The sequence below is a fragment of the Amborella trichopoda genome, chromosome 1, assembly GCF_054954075.1.
Source record: "Amborella trichopoda isolate Santa Cruz 75 chromosome 1, AtrichopodaSantaCruz75HAP2 v2.0, whole genome shotgun sequence".
In the NCBI taxonomy this organism is placed as follows: Eukaryota; Viridiplantae; Streptophyta; class Magnoliopsida; order Amborellales; family Amborellaceae; genus Amborella; species Amborella trichopoda.
Window position 1 is genome coordinate 43,647,016 of NC_142336.1, and position 22,536 is coordinate 43,669,551.

The 22,536-nt window shown below is 33.9% G+C and overlaps 1 long non-coding RNA gene across 1 annotated transcript; it reads left to right on the top strand.

Moving 5' to 3' along the window:
* Nucleotides 1–914: 914 nt before the first annotated feature.
* Nucleotides 915–1,823, top strand: LOC148783854 (uncharacterized). The gene is made up of 2 exons (XR_016044566.1): nt 915–964; nt 1,096–1,823. It is a non-coding gene; the product is annotated as an uncharacterized LOC148783854 (long non-coding RNA).
* Nucleotides 1,824–22,536: the final 20,713 nt, after the last annotated feature.

Consider the following 22,536-nt stretch of genomic DNA (forward strand, 5'->3'; position numbering starts at 1 on the left):
ACAACTTCTCTTACACAAACACACACGTGCGGCTATAAATACATGGAGTGCATGTATAGACAAAGTAACCTATAATTGACATATGTAATAAATTTTGTCCACAAACTTCATTAATAGTAGGACACGGTTTCTATGAGTCCATGTAGAAATGAGTTACCTCTTAAAAATCTATTTTTGAGATGGATTTTTTAACTTAATTTTTAAGGATATGTATTATCTAACATATAGATCTTGAATATGAAAAAATAAATAAATTTTGGAAATTAAAAATAATAAACATTTGGACAGCTAGTTTTTGTTATTTTTAAATAGACCACTTATTTGCATCCATTTTTAAAATGAATGCTTTATACCTCGAAGACGGCAAATGTAAAAATGCGGCCCCATCACATGAAGCAATTTTCCTCAGTAATATTATCATATTACAATGGTCTATTTAAAAGTGTTAGGCATAAATAATGCCGAAAACGATAAAAAGAACAGATGATAACAATAAAAAAATATTTAATCATGGTCCCATCAACTCATAAGTTACTACTTGATGCTGACCATGTCTCTACTTGGACCAAGTTATGCAGCGTGCAAACAGCATTCACCAACCTGACTTGTATCTTCATTGGATAAGGAACAACTCTTGTGAGTGCAGAAAATTACAGCTTTTTTTTTGGACAATCAGAAAATTACATCTTTAAGAGCCCAAATATTTTCTCAGTAATATTGTGCAAGGAAGAACATTGGAAGTCAACAACCCCTTTGGATTTTCAGAAGCTTGAGAACCGGGGTCAGATTCCTTCGAACGATTGCAAATACCTCTACAAGGGGCAAGAAATCCTATGATGTTGATGCTTAGAAATGTTGAAGAGAGGGGACAATATCAAGGTTTTGAGGTGTCGCAGGTGATCTAGTTGTTTCAAGGCAGATTTAGTGCAGCTATCTAATATTCACCGATTTCTTCTGTTGTAAGGTAGCTATAGGCTTTAAGGTTAATTTTGCTAAAACGTTCTCAATTGGGATAGGTTGAAATGACAGTTTATTGATGAATTTGACTGATTGCTTGGGTTGTTCAATTGAATCTTTTCTTTTTACCTATCTCAGAATGCCTATTTCTACTTCAAGGTTGCCGATATCTGCTTTGGATAAGGTTACTGAGAGAGTACAATGCAAAATGAATCTTTGAAAACCCAAGTATCTATCTTTAAGAGGTAGGATTACGCTAATCAAGGCTTGTTTAGCTAATCTTTCTATTTATTTGATGCCAATGTTGCAAATGTCGTGGGTGGTAGCGAGAGGAATTGAATGTATGATGCTTAATTTCTTATGGAGCTCATATAATGAAAAATGAAAATTCCACTTATTGAGATGGGATAGAGTGTGCACTCCGAAAGAGCAAGGTGGCCTTGGGATTATAAGGGTTTATTTGGTTAATACAGCTCTATTGTCCAAATGGTGGAGGAAAAGTGGTCATCATCAAGATCAGTTATGGTGTCAGATTCTCATAGCAAAGTATGGGATGGATAGACATCATTTGTGGATTGATTGTGGGAGACAAGGTGCTAATACCTTTTTCCATGTGGAAAGCGATTTTTTCTACTAAACATATTGTTGAGAGGAATGTTAGGTAGATGGTTGATCAAGGAGATAGTGTTTTCTTCTAGCATTTCAAATGGCTAGGGGATGTTTTTTTGGATATATCTTACTCGGAAGTCTTTAAAATAGTCGCGACCCCTCAAGCCATAGTTTTTGATGTGGTGGAGGGAAGGGGTAGCCAAGTAATTTAGAATATTCAATTTCTCTACAATAAAATTCCCAGTGGATTATTTGAGCATTTTATTTCCTTGATGTATAGTTTGAACTCTGTTTATATCTTAGAATCTGGGTCGGAAGAGCTAGCTTGGGAATTGAAAAATGATGGTTAGTTTTCAGTTAAGTCAATTTATGGATTGCTCTTCAATAATCGTTGGAGGTGGTCAAATAATAATCTTTTAAATATTTTGAGATGACATATCCCCCATAAGGTTCAAGCTTCTATTTGGTTGCCATTACAAGAGAAATTTTTGATAATCGATAATTTGATTAAGTGAGAAAAGGTATTTTGCCAAATGTTTGTTTAATGTGAAAAAATGATCCAGAATCTGGATCTTATTTACTTTTTGCATTGTTCCTTTGCTTCTAATATTGGACTTGGTGTTTCAGTCAACTGGAAATGCCATAATTGTTGCCTTCTAATGTCTCAGGCATTCTTACATAGTTCTCATTTGTCCAAATTCCTAAGGTTGGAAAGGCGATATGGATGATTCTTAACGGAGCAGTTTTTTGAGAGATTTGAAAAGAAATAAACTGAAGGACTTTCAAAGGTTCGTCACTACCCTTTAGTCGAATTTTAAGTAACATTCTTCATACCTCCTGGAGTTGGTTGTTGATTACAAAAGAGGGGTTCTATCTCATCTTTTTAAGTCGAGGAGTATGAAATGTTGGCCTAAAACTATTTGGATTCCTCCACCTTGTTGTGGATCGATGGTGGTGAAATTACAGCATGGGTTTATCAAACTGACAATTATTGTGCATCCAAAGTATCGTAGGCCATCAATGGAAACAATATGGCATCACAACAATATCATGGAATAAAAATACAATAATATGCAACCACATAATATAATGATTTACCGTGTTTCAGTCACAAATCGTGATCTACATCCACGGGAGAATGGTGCGTGGCTTGACTTATTGGTTTGGGAAGATTACAATGTGAAATCAAGGCTCAAAGCTTTAAATTACAGCAGTCATTTCTCATTCTAAATAGGGCCCCAAATAGGGCACTAAGAACATCCAAAAATGGGTTCTTTTTTACACTTTCTCTCACTATAATACGATACACAGTAAACCCACAATGGAGCTCAAGCTTTTGCTCACTTTTTCTCTTTAAAAGAGTGTATACAACAACCTACTAGAGAAAACCCAATTGCAGTCTCTATCTCTCTTTCTAAACAAAATAGAACAAACTCATTTAAAGAGAATGTTCCTACAATATCACAATCTTTGGATTAGTTGCAATCTAAAGGATCAAAACAAGAGATAAAACTTAAAAAAATAAAACCCACATCTGTGATTTGGATTCACCCATACATAATAATCACCCACTTGAAGACAAATCACCAAGCCTCTAAAACAACCACTAATGCATTACTCTCTTTCCTCTCGAGGTTACGTTTCCTCCGACCCCGAAAGTATCACGACCCCGCCCCCGACCCCCAAAACGTACACGACGGAGGATGGTCAGGTGCGGGTCCGTGATCTCGATGTAGCGTGTGCCACTCAGGTCGGAGTGACTCAATGCATTGATAATGAGGTAAATAGAGCAAACCAGTTGAGTTATTGTTTTAGTTCTTTTCTATCATTTGCTCCGTTTACCGCATTATCAAAGCGCTGAGTCACTCAAACCTAAGTGGCATACGCTACATCGAGATCACGGGCGGGCACTTGGCCATCCTCCATCGTGTACGTTTTAGGGGTCGGGCTGGGGTCGTGACAGAAAGCCTTAATCTTCTCAATTAAGACAACTTTGTTAACATATCAACAAGGTTCTTCTTAGTGTGAATCTTGTACACCTGTAGATCTCTACGCTCCAGGGCCAACCATATGAAATGGTATTTGACATATATATGTTTTGTCTTGGAGTGATAAGCTACATTCATAGACAAAAGATTAGCACTCGGTTATCACAATTTCACCTCAAACTAGTCAAGTAACCTCCTCAACCAAATCATTTCCTTTCCTACCTATGTCAATGCCACATACTCAACTTCAGTTGTTAACAAGGCAATAATATCTAGAAATCTTGACATCCAGCTGACTGTACTACCACCAACATTTAAAATGTACTCAATGGTAAACCTTCTAGCGTCGTGGCACCCTGTATAATTCACATCTACATAACCAACAACATCCAATGATGAGTTTCTAAAGCACAAACATACATTTCCTTCCCCTTCAAATACCGAAGGATCCACTTAACTGCTTTCCAATATTCCTAGCCTGGATTAAACACAAATATGGAAACAACTCCTACTACATGGGCAATATCAGGTCTAATACAAACCATCATATACATCTTACTACCCATTGTAGAATTATATGGAACATTCTTCTTCTTACTTTTATCTACTTCATTCATTGAATAGTCATTTTTATACAACTTAAAATGTGTAACTAATGGTGTAGAAACATGTTTACTATCAATTATATTGAAACGCTCAAGAACTTTATAAATGTACATAGATTAGTTCAACCAAAGCTTACCTTGCTTTTTATCTTTATGGATGTGCATGCCCAATATCTTCTTGATTACTCCAAGATCCTTGGTGGCAAAATGCTTGGACACATCAAGCTTCAAATGCTTGATTTCACTCATATCATTGCTAGCAACAAACATATCATCAACATAAAGCAACAAAACAACAAAATAATAATATGTTGAACCCTTGAAGTACACACAATGATCAAATTCGCATCTAGAATAATCTTCACCCAGCATAAAATGATGGAATTTCTTATACCATTGCTTGGATGTTTGTTTCAAACCATACAATCCCTTTTTCAACTTGCAAACCAAGTTAGGTTTGGTTTTGTTCTCAAAACCTTCAAGCTGACGCATATAAATTTTCTCATTAAGATCACCATGCAAGAATGCAATTTAATATCAAGTTGTTCTAACTCCAAATTCAAGTTAACAACCAAAGACAAAACAACTCTAATAGAGTTATACTTAGCAACAGGAATAAAATTTCATTAAAGTTAACACCTGATTTTTTCCATAACCTTTACCACAAGTCTGGTCTTATACCCACCTATTCTTCAATGATTTCTTCCTATGTGGAAGTTTCACCATATATCATTTTTATACAAAGCAGCAATCTCCTAATCCATTGCCTACTGCCACTTTTCAACATTAGGGCAATAAATAGTATTCTAAAAAGACTCAGGTTCACTACTATCAGTACACAAAGCATAATTTAAAGAAGGAGAGTACCTTTGTCTTGGTTTTTGAGGACGTATGAATCTTTTCAATTCTTTCTCAAGTGTAACTGGTAGGCATTCTTCATCTTCAATCAATCCAGTGTCTTCCTTATAATAACTAACATCACCTCCAACACCATCTTGAGCTTGAGTCTCTTGCACTTGTCGGGGTGAAACAATGAGATTTTAGACTTGTATATCCACAACTAGTCTTTCTTGTTTTGGCTCTTTTTGCTTCTTTTCAGTAAACATCACATTTTCATTAAAGAGAACATCCTACTTCTTATGGTTTTCTTTGCAACAGTATCCTAAATTCTATAACCTCTATCATCACCATCATACGCACGAAAATTACATCTTCTTGACTTAGCATCCAGCTTGGCTCTACTTTCACTTGGCACTTGAACATAAGCTTCATAACCAAATGTTTCATATGACACATTTTTACCTTTCCATAGAATTTCAGGTATTTCACTATTCAAGGGTGCACTGAGAGATATACTGATCAAATATACAATTGTATTAGCAGCTTCAACCCAAAATTGCTTACCAATAACCGATTGTAAAAGCATGTTTCTTACTCTTTTAATGATAGTCATATTCACCATCTCAGTGACATCATTTTATTGTGGTGCTCCAAAAATAATCATTACACTGCGAATGTCATTCTCTCTACGAAAAGCATCAAAAGCTTTCAAGCAATATTCACCATCATTATTTGTTTGTAAGCATTTAATAAATCTCTCTGTTTATTTTTCAACCTTGGCTTTGAAAATTTTGAAAACTTCAAAATCTTGATCGTTAGATGCCAAAGGATACCACCAAAACTTTCTAGAATAATCATCTTAAAAAGTGAAATAAGAGGCTCCACCAAGATAATTAACATTAACAGGGCCACAAACATTTGAATACATCAATTCTAATACTTCACTTTTTTTATGAGATTAATTTCTTTTAAAGCTAACTCTACGATGTTTACCCATGGCACAATAATCACAAAAATCAAGAAAAGAATGCTTAAAAATAGGAATAAGATTTTGACTTTGCAATTTCTTCATAATATACTTACTGAGATGACCTAAGCAACTATGTCAAACCTACATGTCCTCATATTTATTAGCAGTAACAACGATCTTCTCTGCATCATCATTCCTTTGAGTCGCGCCATGAAGAATGTAGAGACTCCCATCTTTTTGCCCTTTCAACATTGTCATGCAATCTCTTGAAATCTCTCCTAACCCATTTCCAAAAGTCATTATGAAATCAAAGGCATCCAATTGCCAGACTAAAATAAGATTTTTCTTCAAGTCAAGAACATGCTACACATTTCTCAATGTGTGCTTCTTCTTATCTAATTATTTAATAAGAACATTTCAAATGCCCAAAATTTGCAAGCTCGATCATCACCAAGATAGACAAAGCCGCCATCTACATATATGTATGATGAAAAGTATGATATTTCGGGGCAAACATGAAATGAAGCACCAAAGTCCAAGACCCAAATATTTTCAGTAGACAGTGCTATGCAGGCAATACTAAAAGTGACCCCATCTTCACCATCATATACCAGTACTTGCTTTAGCATGGTCATCCTTGCCCCTGGTGTTTTGTCATAATAATCTTTCGTTGTATGATCAGGTATCTTGCAATACCAGAAATTAACCTTTTTACCTTGTGACTTAGACCTGCCTTTGCCATAAGATTATCCCTATTAAGTCCATAGCGTTGATCTCTATGTTTGTGTTATTCCTTTATCTCCTATTGTCAATGCTTGATTTGATTAAGCAAACATTTGTGTAGATGCATTTCTAATCTCTTCATTAACAATGAAACAACAATATCCTTCAAATTAAACTTGTTACCAATTGCATTATCATAGTGGTAACCAAGGAATCCCAACAAACAGGTAAAGAACTCAATAAAAGCAAACATGAAATTTCTTCATCTAAATCGATTTTAAGAGCCTCAATTGTGTAGAATTGAAATTAAATTCATTGACATGCGATCTACTTCTTACACTTTTTTTTATTTAAAAAAATAATAATTTTTTCATCACATGTATTTTATTTGCACCAAGGGGTTCCTAAAAAATTGCTCAAAAGATTGCCAAATCTCTGCAAATATCTTACATTGACAAACATCTAAATAAAATTAAAAGGTTTAATGGCTGCCAAACATTTACGATCAAGAATATCTAATTACCAATCTTCCATTCCAAGAAGCCACAAGTATTACATCTTTTCCTCGAAGTAACCTATGCAATTGTTTTCCAATTAAATAATCCTCCATCATTATTCCATATTGGACAATTACTTTGATTTAGTTTTTCAAATAATATTGCCCTTTCTATTGTAAGAAAAGTTCAGCAATAAGCACAAACAAAACCCTTCTTTACAAACAAAATAAATCACAAACCCTAAACTCTGATACTTGTTGTTGTGGGCTGAAGGTGGTGAAATTAGAACAGGGGTTTATCAAACTAACAGCTATTGTGCATCGAAAGTATCAAAACCCCTTTCTTCAAAAACAAAATAAATCACAAACCCTAAACTCTGATACCAGTTATCGTGGATCAATGGTGGTGAAATTACAATAGGGGATTATCAAACTAACAGCTATTGTACATCCAAAGTATCATTGATTATCAAAGAAATAATATAGCATCAAAGCAATATCATGGAATGAAAATACAACAACATGCTACCATATAAACATTAACATGGTTCAGTCACAAACCGTGACCTACATCTATGGAAGAATGATATAAGGCTTTATTTACTGATTTGGGAATATTACAAGATGAAATCAAGGCTCAAAGCTTCAAATTACAGCAGCCTTTTCTCACTCTAAATTAGACCCAAAACAGGGAACCATAAACACCAAAAAAAGGGTTCTCTCTGACATTTTCTCTCACTACAACAGGGTACACAGCAAACCCATAATAGAGCTCAAGCTTTTGTCTCTCAATAAAAGAGAGTATACAACAACCCACAATAGAAAATCCAATTGCAGTCTCTCGCTCTCTCTCTCTAAACAAAATGGAACAAGCACATTTAAAGAACAAAGTTCTTAGAACATCACAACCCTTGGATCAGTTGCAATCTAAGGGCTCAAAACAAGAGATGAAAAGTTAAAAAATAAAACCCACAAGGGTGATTTGGATTAAGATATGCATAACACACCTTATGGATCCTACAAATTAAACTTTGATGGTTGCTTTTTGGGCAATCCTAAGCTGGCGGGTATAGGTGGAGTGGTGAGGGATTCAATTGGGTATGTTCTCTTTGGTTTTGCAGATCTGTATGGAGTAGCTTCGGCTAATTTGGTTGAGATAGCTCGCTTCTTTAAGGTTTCAAACTGGTTAGTGAAAGATTGAGGGGTCAACTTTGTATTGTTGAAGGTCATCATTCTTTGGTATAAGCAGGAGAAGAGGGTTAAGTGGCTGCTTCGCCATTATTGGCTATAGATTGTTGATCATGCAACGACTTTGGAAGTTTGCTTCCAACATATTTATAGGGAGAACAATGTATTAGTAGATTATTTGGCAAAGAAAGGGGCTTCCCTTGATGCTTTGGTTGTGTCCGACGATGTAAATTCTATTATGCAATTTGGTGACTTCTTAAAAAAAAAGTACTTCAATATTGAAAAAGAAAAAAGTCCTATGATATGAAAGAAAGACCTATGTGATCTTTTACTGGGGAATTATATATATATATATATATATATATATATATATATATATATATATATATATATATATATATATATATATATATATATATATATATATAATTTTATATCTCCCTTTTTGTTTTGGCAAAAGATCACTTATAAGTGGTCTTATTACAACAACATATACTTCAAAATAAAATCAACATTACAATAAAACCAAGATATTAAAACTTGATGCCATTGAAATAACTATGCACTATGCTTGAGAATAAAAAATAATATTGCAATAAATAAAAGAGAAGAGTGCTAGAGATTACTTCAACTAGGCATATTACACCTCACATCGAGTCATCATCATCTGATGGCGTGGGATCGATGATCTTGCTTCAATATCAAACCGGGAAAGCAAGTTTATGTCAAGCCACACCAATGGAACATGAACCCCTTTGATTACAAACTCAAATCCTAGGTGAATTCCCTTAGCACCCTTTAGCCATAAATCCATAGTTGAGAGATGAAAGAGAAAAGAACTCTATAGCCTAATCCTTTAGCCCATTTTCACACTGTGGAAGAGAGAGATATTAAACATGAGATAGAGATAGACAGATAAGGTGTAGAGATTTTGGGTAGAGATAATCACTTTTTTATAGGCTTGAACAAAATTAGGGTTTTCCTTGATTTGCCTCTTCTTGTGAGGTTGAACATGAACTGTCGATCAAGGGTGACTTATGGGGTGAGAGATCTTAGCCATCCATTCTATAGATAGACCATCAACATTATGAAAGGTGCATGAACCCTTATCCCACTTTCCTAAACCATTTTCTCATCAATATAAAATAAGTTAAATTAATTTTAATTAAATAATATGTATTTCGTAAAATAGCACATCTCTACACATATTTTCCATAAAATCTATTAAAAATATATCAAGTCAATATCTACGTCCATATTAAGTCAATATATGGTCAATACATACTCAATTCATAATTTGGACATTTGTCACAATTTAAAGTTACCAAAACATAAAGTCACATAGACCACAAAACAAACTTTTTATAAAATAGAAAGTAGTAAGAGGTGGGGCGTGCCCTTTTTTACTCAGTGGGAATGTGGTCCCTCGTGGACCATACCATGCAAATAATGTTTGTAGATGCCGAACTGTGTTTGATGATCTAGGTCAGTCAGTTGGGACAATGTTTTCTGGCCATGAAGAACAAACCGAGGAGGGTTCATGGGTTAGCCCTTTATGAGGTCGAAGAGCATGCCTGGATGAGTGAGCTGATGGACAGTGTGACCTTTGTGTGTGATGGTGGCCTACAGAGATGGGGCCCAAAACCTCATCCATGTGCCAGCACACCGCATTCATATTGATAGATCGTTCGGGTAAGCCAGACATCCACCTTTTAAGGTGAAGCGTATGCATGTGCGAGAGATCTCCCTATGCGCCATAGAGTTGTGGTCGCATCAGGTCTTGGTGACCTAGACTCGTCTCTAGGGGAGGACATGTAATCCACAGACTAAGATTGCGATCCCTTGGTTCATCGGCCAGACTTTGGTGACCTACTAATGAGCTCCTACTTGGACTGTGGGTCATGTGAAATACTGGGTCGGTCTGATAAAGTAAGTGTGGTCCGTAGTCCACAGTTGAAGGTAAAGTGCGATATGATTGTTGATTCAACTTTTAAATCATATGGATCCATTTCCCATCAAATTAATTTAATTATGTTTGTTTTGTGATAATGATTATTTAAGAATTATTATTTGAATTTTTATGAATCTTTGCATATTTTATTTATAATTTTTGGATTTATAAAATTAAAAATATTGATTTTACAATGTTTTAATATTCACTAAAAATTATTCTGTTAATTTTAAATGCATACAAAAAATAATCATGGGGGCCCATTGTACACATGGGCCCACCATGTTTCTAAAAGGTGGGGCCCACATGTGCCACCTATGAACTTTGCATCATCTGGATTAAGACTTTTATAATAATTCTAAAATTCCAAAAAAAAAAGAAAAGAAAGGAAACTTTTAATAAGTGATGGTTTGTATGAGCATGATGGTCCTTAGGGACCATCTCTATTTTCAAAAGCTTTTGGTTTAAAGCTTTTGCTACCTGGCTCTTGCCACGTCCACTAAAGGTCGTGGGCTTTAAGCATTTAAAGTGTAATTCAACAGTTACACCTCATGTGTGAGGTGTAACTTAATAAAAGAATATAATATAGTATCCTAAGAATTTAAATACCATGCTAGAAAATTTTGAGATCTCTCTCTCTAGCCGAATTTTTATCGGAAGCTCCCTCTCAAATATTTTAGGTAAGTGACTTTATTATCTTTAAAAATAATCTGTTCTTTTTAAAAATGAAATGAAATAATTATTTCTGCTTATTATCATGAATTTTAAGCACGATAAATTTTATGCGCAAGTGATCTCATTATTTTGAAAAATAATCTTTTTAATAAAATTATAATATTAGAAATTTTAAATGCTGTAAATTCATAGAAATAAATTTATTTATTTATTTTTCTTGTCTATTGTTAGAAAATTTTTGAAATAAAATTATTAGAAATAAATATGATATTTCTGCTGTTAGTAAAATTGTGAGATTTCTTTCTCTTGTTTTTTAATATTTAGACCTTGTAAATTTCATGTGCAATGACTGCCTTATTATTTAAAAATTGATATTTTTGTAATTGATTATAGCATTGTTGTGAAATGTTTAATTGCAAATTGACATCTCATAAATTGTGATAATTTCGTATTCTTGAAATTCTATAAGAGTTTTTCTATACATATTAAACTGGCAATTATGCTAGAATGTCTTTACAAACTGCTACCTTTCTAAATTTGAGCCTAAAATATTTGATTGGTTATTTTTGAAATGCTATTGAAAGTGACTGTTATTAATGGTTTCAGTGAAATTCCTATTAATGATTTTTAGTGATATGTTGAGTACATGGTATTGCTGTTTTCAAATATTTAAAGAGATTTAGAAATACTTTAAGTATGCAAGTGGACTCATCCGGTTCGTCGGTGAGGTGTAAGTGGACATATCTAGCATGCCGATAGGGATTAAGTGGACTCATCCGGTACGTCGGTGCGGTATAAGTGGACCTACAGGGATTAAGTGGACCTATATGGGACGCCGATAGGGATTAAGTGGACCTATATGGGACGCCGATAGGGATTAAGTGGACCTATCTGGACGCTGATGGGGTATATAGGTGACCTCCTTGAGACGCCAGTTGGGTAATTTTGTGGAATCTTTTGAATTATGCACTGTCGTTAAAATGTTATATGCATTTCAAGCATTTGGATTATGTTTAATTGTGCAGTTCTGAAAGTGAAATTGTTATTTATAAATGCTTGTGCTTGCATTGTTTTTAATTGACCTCCATTTTGAAAGTTGTTTTTATCTTTCATTGATGATTATTTTTAGGATTATGATGATCACTTATTGGGTAGCCAAACTCATCAAATTATGGTAACCATTTTTTCAGGATAACTGCAGTTTCATTTTGAGTGCTTGTCAGGATCAACTTTGGAAGATAATGTAGTTGTGCTTAAACTTTCTTTTGTTACTTTGTAAGAATTCGCCACTGTAAATTTGTCCTATCAATGAGATGTATATATGTTTTGACTGTCACATCTCAAGAATATCTGCATTATAAATTCTTGGGGTGTGTCAACTTTGCATCATCTGGATCTATGAGATAGATTACACATGTATATTTCAATATCCAAGCAGCTAAAAGAAACATGGGACTGTAGCAGTCCCCACTCAATTATTGCACATACAACATATACATTCTGAACATTCTTATGCATATAATATGAGGTAGCGTAACAAGTCTTATGCAATATGTAATTTAATATCTGTTAGTTTCTCAATATGCAAAACCTTCATGAACCACAAATGTTCAACCACACTAGTCATCTTGGTAGTAAATCCATAAAAACCAAGTTATCGAATCAACATAACATGTTTCAAGGAAGCCTAGCATGATGACCTTCCTTCAACATTCCCTATGGTTTAAGGTGTTAGGTAATCGAGGATTTTAAATAACTAGAAACGTGGGTGAAGGCACATGGGTATTTAAAAACTAGCATGACAATTTTTCTCCAATTTTTTATAAATACCGTCAAGACACAATGTTTTTCTCTTTAATAAATAAAGTATGTCTATAGAATGTCTATTAAAGCCTTGACAAAATATTCCATTTTTGGTAAATATGGACTTTATTACGATATCATCATTACATGTAACACATCATATTATAGACATTATTGGGAGGATGGTCACTAAGATCGAGTTCTAACAGAACACTCCCTTCATACTTACATATTTGAATGAGCCACACTCATCTCTCATGTTTCATCCATAGGGCTCAAAGCCTTTGATCAAATCACATCTCCATGTGTATTACTACCTTAAGTAGTTCATACTATAACACAATAAGGCACTAAAATACAGGGTATTAAAAAATTGGCTATTTCAAATTTGTTAGCACTTTTCACTTAATGTTCATACACTCTATACATATACATATTAATAAAACAATTAGCCAAAATATAATCAAAGCATATAAAAAATAAAAGATATTGAATCATCTTTCCCTATATGATCTTACCATGTAATGTGGGATAGATTTCATCCTCAAAACCATATAGTGTAGTACCTGGGCTTTCATGATTCACTACTTTTATTTGTCTAACAAGCTTTTATGATTTTGGAAGAGCGCGCAACCGATGGAGAATATATTGGTCATCGGTTTCACAAGTCATGACGTGTTCATCTTCTTGGCACTTGGATTCTCCTTGTCTCACACCGTGAAGAAATAATCTTCTTCATCCCATGATTTTAAATATCATAATTTCGATTCTCCTACTGATCTTTAGTGTTTCTATGCTACCACCAAGTCTTTCTATGTATCACTTTATTTCGAAGAAATCAATATATTTTTATAGGTATCGTGTTTCTTTTTCTTTCTGTTATTCCCAAATCGAACATTCTTCATATATAGTGTCTTATCTTGCCAACTCTGTATTACTTCCTTCTGAAGTTGTACTATAAAAAATCATACTCATGACACACTATAAAACCTTTTAAAATGAGCCTTAAAAAGGTCTTCATAGTTAGGAATCCAAAGATGTGCTTTAACATGCCGCATCTTTTAATTTACTGCAGAATAGAATATGAGTATCCCACAATAAAAATATGATACCTCACAACTTATAAAGAGTTTATCTCTGAATCCTTTTGAGTCCTGAAATAGACTCAAAAAATATAAAATAGTTCTCAGTTTCATCCCTAAATCACACTATTTAGTAAGTCTACCTTTTAGTGACTTTTACATCATAATGTAATTTTTTCAGCAGAAAATCAGGTTGAGCATCTCTCAATAAAAACATTGTTTCTCTCAAGCTTCAGATAATTTCTTCCTAAAACCACTTATATTGAAAACTAGACTCAAAACCAAATAATAACATCATGGTGTAAATCCCAAATAATACATTTCTTTAGAGAAATAAATAAGGTGACGTACACATCATAAAATAAATCATACTGCAGAATTCTAGGATGAATATTATCTAATAAAATTGTATTTTCTCTTTACCCTCATGAAGTTTTCCTTTGAAATAAATTTGGTTTTAAAGTAGACTCATAATGGGGCACATATATTTCCACAAGCCTCATATAACTCTGTTAAGTAGGCTTGATAAATATAGTTATTCATATCTCAATGAAGAATATACCAAATTATAGAAAATTCAGGATGACATCTCTTCAATCCAAAATTTTTATTCCTCTATTTCCATAGATATTTCTCTTTCAAATAAATTTTATTAGAAAATAGACTCAGAATGGACATCTAAAAATTTAGTGTAGACTATAAAACATTATTTTAAGTGCATAAATAAAATCATGACTTCCAAGTCATGGAAATAGTTTTTGTTACAAAAAATCGCACTTGCGCATCCTTCAATAAATTGATCACATCTTTCAAATCACAAGGATTTTCTCAATGAAAATCTTTTTGTTTAAAAGTAGACTCAATTTTATGAGTCACGGTCCAATTTCAACTAAACATAAAATCATATCATTGGTGAGAAAAATCACGAAACTTAATTTATAATTCTTGGATTTTGAGGGTCAGAACTGACACCCTTCATTGTTGAGTTCATAACTCTCAATTCCTATAGGATATCCCACTGAAATTTGCAGGTAGATCCTACTCTTAATGACGTAAAATATCACTGAAGTATGTAATAGAAAAATACATCATTATCTTCTTCATATCACTATTCCAAAATAGCTTAGAATACACATTATGCAGAGTGCCTTTACGGTGTTTGAATATTTCAATAATTCTTAACCGTCGGTGTATTTATTGACCACAAAAGTTATTAGCTTTCTTATATCTCATTCCCAAGCTTAGTCTAAACTCAATAAAGAAAAAAAGCAACTAATGACATCAAGTAACAATAGCTCTGATACCAATGAAAGAAAGACCTATGTGATCTTTTACCAGGGAATAATATATATATATATATATATATATATATATATATATATATATATATATATATTATCACCCCTTTTGTTTTGACAAAAGATCACTTACAGGTGGTCTTATTACAACAACATATACTTCAAAATAAAATCAACATGGCAATAAAACCAATATCTTAAAACTTGATAGCATTGAAATAACTATGCACTATGCTTGAGAATAAAAAATAAGATTACAAGAAATAAAAGAGAAGAATACCGGATATTACCTCAACCGGACTTATTACACCCCACACCGGGTCACGGCCATCCAATGGCACGGGATCGATGATCTTACTTCAATCTCAAACTGGAAAAACAAGTTTAGGCCAAGCCACACCAATGAAACATGAATATCTTTGATCACAAACTCAAACTCTATGTGAATTTCATTGGCAACATAGTTTGAGAGAGATAGATTCTCTTTTTGCTAAATCCTAAAACCCTTAGTTATAAATCCATAGTTGAGAGACGAGAGAGAGAAGAACTCCATAGCTTAATCCCTTGGGCCCTTTCACAATGTGGGAGAGAGAGATCAAACATGAGAGTGATAGAAAGATAAGGTGTAGAGATTTTAGGTAGAGACAATCCTTTTTTTATAGGCTTGAACAAAATTAAGGTTTCTTAAGGTTTTCCTTGGCTTGCTTTTTCTTGTGAGATTGAACATAACTGTCGATCAAGGTGATTTGTGGGATGAGAGATTTGAGTCATCCATTCCGTAGATGGGTCATCAATATTATGGAAGGTGTATGAACTCTTATCACATTTTCTTAAACCATTTTCCCATCAATATAAAATAAGTTAAATTAATTTGAATTAAATACTGTGCATTCCATAAAATAAAACATATCTACATATATTTTCCATAAAATCTATCAAAGATATATCAAGTCAATATCTACCTCTATATTAAGTCAATAAATGGTCAATACATACTCAATCCATGATTTGGTCACATGTCACAATTTAAAGTTACCAAAACATAAGGTTACATGGACTACAAAACAAAACTTTCCATAGAATAGAAAGTAGTAAGAGGTGGGGCGTGCCACCCATGGGAGGCACATGAGGGCCTACATACTAGAAACATGGTGGGCCCATATGCATAATGGGCCCCCATGATATTTTTTTTATGCATTTAAAACTAACAGAATAATTTCTAGTGAATATTAAAATATTGTACAATCAATATCTTTAATTTTATAAATTCAAAAATTATAAATAAAATATTCAAATATTCATAAAAATTCAAATAATAATACTAAAATAGTCATTATCATAAAACAAACACAATTAAATTAATTTGATGAGAAATGGATCCATATGATTTAAAAATTGAATCAACAATCATAAGGCACTCCACCTTCAACTGTGGACTACGGACCACATTTGCTTTATCAGACCGACCCAGTGCTTTCCATGACCCACAGTCCAAACAGGAGCTCATTAGTGGGTCACCAAAGTTTGGCCGATGAGCTAAATGGTTGCAATTCTAGTATGTGGATTACAGGTCCTCCCTTAGAGACGAATCCAGTTGCGACGACAACTCTATGACGCATAGGGGAATCTCTCGTACATGTATACACTTCACCCTAAAAGGTGGATTTCTGGCTTTTTCAAATGATCTATCGATATGCATGTCGTGTGATGGCACATGGATGAGGTTTTGGCCTCCGTCTCTATAGGTCACATCACACACAAGGGTCACACAGTCCCTCGGCTCACTCATTCGGGCATGTTCTCCGACCTTATCAAGGGCTAACCCATGAACCCTTCTCAGTTTGTTCTTCATGCCCACGTAACACGGGTTTTTCCAACCGATTGTACTAGATCGTCAAGCACAATCTGGTATCTGCAAACATCATTTGCATGGTATGGTCCACGAGGGACCACAATCCCACTGAGTTCATGTTCCACTATATCATTTTATTTTACAAGCACTCATAAGGCCTTTAAGGGCCACATAAACCCAACATAATATTGTTGTATATGACATAAAAAAGTAATATTTAGATAGTTAAAAAAAAAGAAAAAAAGAGAAACGGAGTGTACAACATCCAATACTTTCAAGAACACATAGATCTTTGTTTACTATTGCATTACAAAAATCTAAGACCGAATGCATGCAGCTATCACATACTATGGGAGACCTCCCTTTCGATTGCAATATGGCACACTGTTTTCTTTGTTTATGGACACAAAAATATGTCATCAATCGAACCGATAAAATCCTATTAAAAAGATAATGTCACATATTTGCAATGAACAGATCCATCATAGAAAAAGTGAGAAATATTTACTAAGTTAAAATAAGGATAAAATCTAGTTTGATTTTAGATTTCAGGAGTTCCACTTGAAAGAAGAGTAATGAAGAAATTTTAAAATTTACAAATTTCATCAACAGTCTTCCTAAAATATTTCATTTTTTTTTTTTCTAGAATGCAGGAAACACTCTTGGACATCCGTATTGGAAGTAATACTTCTAATAGTCTATGAGAACATTATTACATGCTTTTCATTAGAGATTTTATGATAAGAATCATCATGCCAGAAGATGTCATACAACGTATTGAAAAAAAGTCATTTTGGCTGGAGTAGCTCATGACATCGTACTCTTTAAGTAATAAAGTTGTTCTATATGATTTTGTTGGGTTTATTTGGCTATTAAAAGCCTTATGAGAGCTTGTATAAGTATTTTATATAGTAAAATATAAACTCAATGAAAGTGTGGTCATCTTGTGGACCATACTAGGCAAATGTTATTTACCAATATTCAGACTTGCCTCGACGTGCTAAGCCAATCGAGTTGGAAAACCCAAGATACCTGGGCATAGAGTTAAACCAATGAGGGTTCAGTTGTTCATCTCTTGATGAGGTCAGAGTTGACCGGATGAGTGAGCCGAGGGACTGTGTGGTGCTTATGTGTGATGGTTGGCCTTTAAAGATCGGGCAAAAGCCTCATCCTTGTAGCATCATATGACATGTACATAGATAGCCGTATCGAGATATTAATCCATCGTTGAGGGTGAAGTATAGACAAGTGCGAGAGATTTCCCCTATGCACCATGGAGGCATGGTTGCATCATGGTCTGGGGGACTATGGATTTGTCTCTAGGGGAGAATTTGTAATCAATAGATTGCGATTACGTCCCCCTAGCCTATTAGCCGACTTTGGTGGTCCAATCATGAACGTTTGTAGTGGACTGTGGGTCATGAAACAACTGAATCAGTTTGATAAAGCTAGTATGAATCATGGTTCACAATTGTAGGTGGAGTGCTACAGTATCTCTATAATTTCTAGACCTATATGGATTTGAGTCCCATCAAAATTAAGTGGTTTTAATTATTTTTATGTTATATGATTTTTAAAATAGTTATTTGAATTTTTATGATTCCCTTGATATTTTATTTTTATCCCTTGGATTTATAAAATAAGATAAAATCAATTTCTAATATTTTAAATAAACTAAGAGAAATAAATTTTGTTTTTAATTCTAAAAATAAAATTACATATTTATAAAATATGAGGGACCCACCACATGATATGGGGGGCACTTTAGTCATATGTTATAATTGGGTGGGGCCCATGAGGGGCCACTTAGAGTGGCACGCCCCACACATAGGAGTTTGCTTACTAAATGTTGTGAGAAGCCTCCATGTTAGTTAACTTTTTATTTTTGTATGATGCATCTTTAGCTTGGGAGTGAATATAATGAATTTAGTATGTCTTGTGAATCAATATATTTTGATTGAATGATTAAGGAATAAATATCAATAAAAAGAGAACGTTTGAATATATTTTCTTTATTTAAATATTTAATAAGAATAGATTTAAAAAATAGAGAATAAGGTTCTAGCACCTTCTTATGAATATTGATGGTGGATTTAAAGAATTAATGACTCACATTTCCCACCTCACAAGTCTCTTTAGATCAAAGTTTTAAATTTGATCTCACTAAATATGACAAATCTTAATTCATAAAAAATATATAAATAGGGGTCCTCTCTTCCATAATTCTATGCACCTCTCTTCTTCTCTCCTCTCTCTCTAAAATCTCTATAAGCTTTCTCTTTCTCTCTCTAGGGGGCCATGCCCTACCCAGACGTCTCTCTCTTTAGTAGGTTGTAAAGGGGGGCACTCCCTAAGCAAGAAAACCACTCTCTCTAACATTCTCTCTCAAAGAAAGGTAGAACTCTCCCTAACATTCTCTGCCAAAGAAAGGTCGAAGAAGGGGCGACGCCTCACCAAGAGGATTCATTTTTCTCATATCTCTAAGGTTAAGCCAAAGGGCATAAAGAAGGCTAAAGCATTGAGGCCTTAACACTTTAGTTCTAGATAAGATCCATATGCTATTGGAAGGTTTTGCCATACTTAGTAGAATCAAGATCGATCATTGATCCTGAGCACATTGGAAGAAGGAGACTCGGTATAGGGTGCGCTAAGCTCGGTTGAGATAATCTCCGGCAACTTTACTTATTTTACTTTATATCTTTTATTGAGGTCTTCTATACTCAAAAAGTAATGTGTCAAGTTTTTATTTATTAAATAAAGGAGTTGTATTTAAGTGGTAACAAGTGAGAATTATTTTTATATACAACGTGCTTTATCACATAGTCCACCTTTCAGATTTGAATGAGAACAAGGCTGATTTTAGCATAGGTCGTACCGAAAATCAATAACTTGTAGATTGAGATATGCCACCAATTATTTATATATACTTAGATGATAAACAAGATCTTGTAGGAGATCCAATTTGTGTCAAACCGATATTTGATGAAGAAAAAGATGAATGACTCAAGGAGAATTGATAAGTGAAGTTGTTGGTTCATTCATCGAATCCAATGTTCATCTTGAAGATGCTCTCTTGCTGTACTACAGAGTTGAGCGAAAGCAAATTCAGTAGGGTTAGATGAATGAAGTGATGCAATTCTAACAAGTATATCTCATTAAACATATTATGTTTACATACAATGACCATTTCCTAGAGGGTTTCTCAGTTTCAATGCAAAACCATTGTGTTTTGATTAGTGCAATAACCCACAAGTCCCAAGATTGTGTTCACGTAATTGGGTTGGAGAAGGTTTCAGGATTACGCAGAATTCATTTTAGCTTATTTTAAAACTCGATGACAAGTTTTCTTCAAGGAGAGAATAGTGCAGCTCATGACATGGTTCAATCGATACTTCTATTTTATTTTTTTTATTTTGATTGTCAGGTTTACTTGTTACTTGTTATGTGTCAATTTTTAGCAATTATAGTTATTTTACGAGGTAGGGCTACATTTTATTTATTCATTAGAAAAAAACTTTTTTTTACAATTTCTTTTATTTTATTTTTTTAAGAAAGCTTATATATGGTTTATTCTTTAGAATTACGTTTTGGAAAGTATGTTGCAAGATAGGATGTTTATCTCAATCTTTAGTAAGTTTTAAAGAAAATAGGGTATTACGTTTTTCATTTGGGAGGGGTAATCTAAAGAAAATATGAAGAATAGATCATTATTTCTTTAAGAAGGTTAAATTTTTCTTTTTGGTATGAGTAAGTTGTTGTCTTTTATTAAATATTTTGTATGGGTGAAGTCCGTTCTTACTTTTGGATAAAGAACATGGAGATAGGGAGTTTTATGGTTTGTCTTTAGATAAAAGGAATACAATTTTTTTTTTTTTTCTTTATGGAGAACCGTTTAAAAGGGGAGACATAAATTGTAATAGATAGTTTTCTGTTGCATCAAAAGTAAAGTTTGACGCGAAGAGAGAGAGAGAGTTTTGTCTTGGTTGTGGTGTGTTGGAAGTCTCGACTCTACTTGTTTGTGCTTTTTTTTTTTTTTTGCGAATTTTCTGAATCGACTTTTTCTCTTTGTAAAACGCTACGTCGTTGGTTGTTGTTGGCTGCCAGTGAGTTTTCAGCTGCATCAATTGTAGTGCTTTTCTGGAATTGTCATGCGGTTCTTCAATTGTCCCTCATCATAATTGTACTCTTTTTTCTACCATCTTGGTTAGGGCTTTATTTTTGGTGCTTGGGTTCTTTTCTCCAATCTTTCATGGTTTACTTTTACAAAATAAGGTTACAACATTATATAAACTCTCTTATAAGTTGTTCAAATTATGCAATTTGAATTGTATATGTTTCCTGACCCAAATACATGTTCTTGCGTTGCTTCAAATAACTAGAATAAGAAGAAGAGCTATATCACAAAGCTCATTCTTCCCGAGTCTCTCATTGTTTCCGAATTGAGATTTTTTCATATTCAAATATCCCATATCTAAAATATTACCTTCTTCAAAATCTTATAGTTTGTGGCACTAAACCTGCTTGAATAGGAACGAAAACTAGACCACCTCCCATTCTTCAAATGATTATTGCAAAATTCAGCCACTTCCCTTGGTTTGGGGCAGAAAACGAAGAACCAACAAAACTAAGAACCAAAAGCAAAAACCAGAACAAGAATGTCAATGCCCATAAGATAGTTTCACCATTTTTTATCAGGTTAAGCTTTATCCTGATGAAATGTGAGCACAAATCATTGAAATAAGAAAGACCCATTTACCTAAAAGGAGTAACAGAGACACCCACAAAGAGTACCGTGAATTGGAGGCTTCTGGTGTCAAATTAAACAAGTTAATATTTCAATTTTGAGACTATAGGATCTTAAGTCATTTGACATATCAGCATAGACTTTATCCAGCTTTCCTTATGCGTGGAACATCAATGAAGAGAGCTTGATTAAGATTAGCGACCGAGTTTTTGATTGGTTTTCTGGCTTTGTAGGCGTTAGTTTATGGCTTAAATCATATGCTCGACAAGACTATTACTGCGTGAAGCATTGGGCAACTAATGACGATTGTTTTCGTGGATGTCTCCTTAACTGTGGGAGCCTGAGAGAACATGGATTTTATGTCCCTTTCTAACTCTTTTTTTATTTTAAGACTTCCATCATGGTCTAAAGAAATGATATCACTAAAAATTTGCTTTTTTTTTTGCCTTTAAAGCTCCATGAGGATTATTATGAGCAGGGTCGATATGAAGCATCCTAAAGACGTTACTCAGAGTTGGTTGATTTTTATTAACGTTAAATACCACCCAGCAAAATGCTAACCTTATCCATTGCCCATTGGCCCACAACGAAAACTACAGTTCTGGGATAATCATCTTGAATGAATGTGAAGTCAATGACTTCTGTATTCTGGAGAAAAGAAACGATTTGGGTGTTGAGTTATTCTAATCTGTGAAAGCAATTTGAAAGCGAAATCATCAGACCTAAAGTCATAATGGACATTAGGCATAGCAATC